General features: G+C 40.0%; 1 non-coding gene across 1 annotated transcript; it reads right to left on the reverse strand.

Annotated features, from left to right (window-relative positions):
- Positions 1 to 1,598: 1,598 nt before the first annotated feature.
- LOC113632214 (U1 spliceosomal RNA) lies at positions 1,599 to 1,762 on the reverse strand. The gene has a single exon (XR_003437733.1). It is a non-coding gene; the product is annotated as a U1 spliceosomal RNA (small nuclear RNA).
- Between the last annotated feature and the right edge of the window lie 791 nt (positions 1,763 to 2,553).

A 2,553-nucleotide genomic window follows, 5' to 3' on the forward strand; every position in this document is an offset into this window, starting at 1 on the left:
TTTGTTCTTACATTGTTCTCCTGGCTTCTTTTAACTCTTTGAGCATATATGTTAATGATAGTTGATTTAAAGCCTTTGTCTAGTAAATGTCTGGTCTCTGTCAGGGACAATTTCTATTAACTTCTCCAGTGAATGAGTTATAATTTCTTGTTTATTTATGTGCTTTGTATTTTGTTATTGCTGTTGAAAGATGGACATTTGCATAGTGCAATATGTATATAATTCTAGAAATCAGATTCTTTACTCTCCTCAGGGTGTTTTTGTTCCTTGATATGGGTTGTAGCTCTTTCTTGTCTAATGATTTTTCTAAACTACAGTTGATTCTTGAAAAACGTGGGGGTTAATTTGCATATAACTTATAGAGGACCCTCTGTATCCATGATTCCTCCACATCCATGGATTCAACCAACCAGAGACCATGTAGTACTGTAGTATTTACTGTTGAAAAATATTCACAGTGGATCCATAGCAGTTAAAACCCTCATTGTTCAAGGGTCACCAGTATTTTTGTAGTCTCTATTCTTTGTCACATGAGGTCTCTGCAGTCTCTTTTCCTATAGCGATGCTCAGTGTTTTGGAAGAGAGAGAGAAATAACCTCCCAATTCCTCACACTGTGCTGGAGTACTGCTTCAAATTAGCCAGGCAGTTTACAACTCTGCCTTAGTTTTCCCTTCTTGCTTGCACTGAGGTTAGAGATCAGGAGCACTAGAGGCGAAAGCATAGGGTCTCCTCAGATTTTTCTAAGCATGTTTCCTGCCTTGGGCATGCATGTGACTTTCTAAATTCCCCAGTATACTTGAGTCTTCTTGAATGCCTTAATTTCCCAAGACTCTATTCCTAACTTTTCCTCCCATGGTTCAGGTATATCATGTTTGCCTCAAATGAACCACCCCACCCATCCCACCCCCAGAGTTTTGGCTTAGGTGCTTGCCTTAAAAAGTTTTGGAAGAATGCCTTCTGCTTTTCTCCCAGGAGTAATGATCATAATTTGAGAAACAAAGGCATGCGCTTGTTTCAGCCCTGCAGCCAGTCTCCTTCAGGCAGTCCTTCAGGCAGTCAGAACAGACAAACATATTTTTTTGTATAAATAAGGTCTCTCTGCTTCCCCTGCTCCCTCAGGAATGAAGAAGATCACTGCTGAGCCAGGGTGGGGTTGGGGTTCAGGCAAGTAAAAATGCCACAGTTTCTCTATCACTTACAAGTTATCTTTTTCTTCAGCATTCACTTTGTTACTTTAAATCTTTCTTTGACTGGTTTCCTGTGTTCTGATAAAGTTGACTGTGACAGTTTTTGCTTGATTTTTCAATGTTTCTGTGAAGGGACCGCCCCTTGGAGTTACCTACTCCACTATTTTAGCTGATGGTCGTTCTTAACACATCAGTTTTTGCACTTTATATCAATCTATTTTTACTTTTTTTCTGAGTTCTGGGAGATTTGCTCAAGCTAGTAAATATATCTATATATCTATATCTAGATACATCTATATGTATATATATATATACCTATATTTATAGATATATAGATTTTGCCTTTTTTATTTCATTTTCTGTCTGTGTTTACCCCCTCCATTGTTTTTGTTTGTTTGTTTTTTAAACACAAAGGGAAAGCACGAATGCAGTCCCCCACTACCACAAATTATGCAGTCGAGTTTCCCACATTTGGGGAAACTGCAGGGGTCAGCACATCCAGAGTGCAATGGATAAGACTCGCTCTGGGAAAACCACCTTCATGATCATGGTATCTCCCCCAACAGGTACATATATCCATTGAGTTTTTAATTCAATCATCTATTTCATATTTATTCAAAATTTTCTGCTCTCAGATTTCTTGCTTTGCTAGATATAATGACTCATAGAATCCACATGAGACCACCAAATTAAATATTTTCTAAAGACTTATGTTTTTGCCATATTAAAGACTGGTCCCTGATTTTGAACAAGGTAAAATGTTCTCACTCCAAATTTATTCTCATCATAACATTGCAGGAAGGGGGACCCCTTTCAGGGCCTGAGAGTGGGCTCTTGTCTAACACTCAGAAATGAATTGCCCAAGGAGACAAACATGCTGACAAAGCAAGAGACTTTATTGGGAAGGGCTTCCCCCACCAGCAGAGAGCAGTAGGGTAAGGGAACCCAGGAGAACTGCTCTGCCATGTGGCTCACAGTCTCTGGTTTTATGGTAATGGAGTTAGTTTCCTGGTTGTCTCTGGCCAATCATATTGCTTGGCCTATAGTCTGACTCAGGGTCCTTCCGGGTGGCATGTGCATCTCTCAGCCAAGATGGATTCCAGCACAAAGGACTCTGGGTGGTTTGTCATCTTCTCCCTCTTTTGGCCCCTCCCAAATTCATGGCAGCAGTACCATGTCCCTTACCAGGACCTCCTGCTCTGAGGCAACTGAGGCAAGTGGTTATCATTGTGCCTGGTCAAGGTGGGTGGTTTCAGTCAATGGTTCCCTAACAATAGTTAGTAAAATGTTTTCCAAGAAAGCAATGTTGCATTTTTCTGTCCATTTTTGTTTTATGTTTTTGTTCAGTTTTAAAAGTCAGTTTCT

Source organism: Aethalodelphis obliquidens, unplaced genomic scaffold (assembly GCF_003676395.1).
Source record: "Aethalodelphis obliquidens isolate GAN/ISIS:26980383/991018 unplaced genomic scaffold, ASM367639v1 scaffold35, whole genome shotgun sequence".
NCBI classification, from domain to species: domain Eukaryota; kingdom Metazoa; phylum Chordata; class Mammalia; order Artiodactyla; family Delphinidae; genus Aethalodelphis; species Aethalodelphis obliquidens.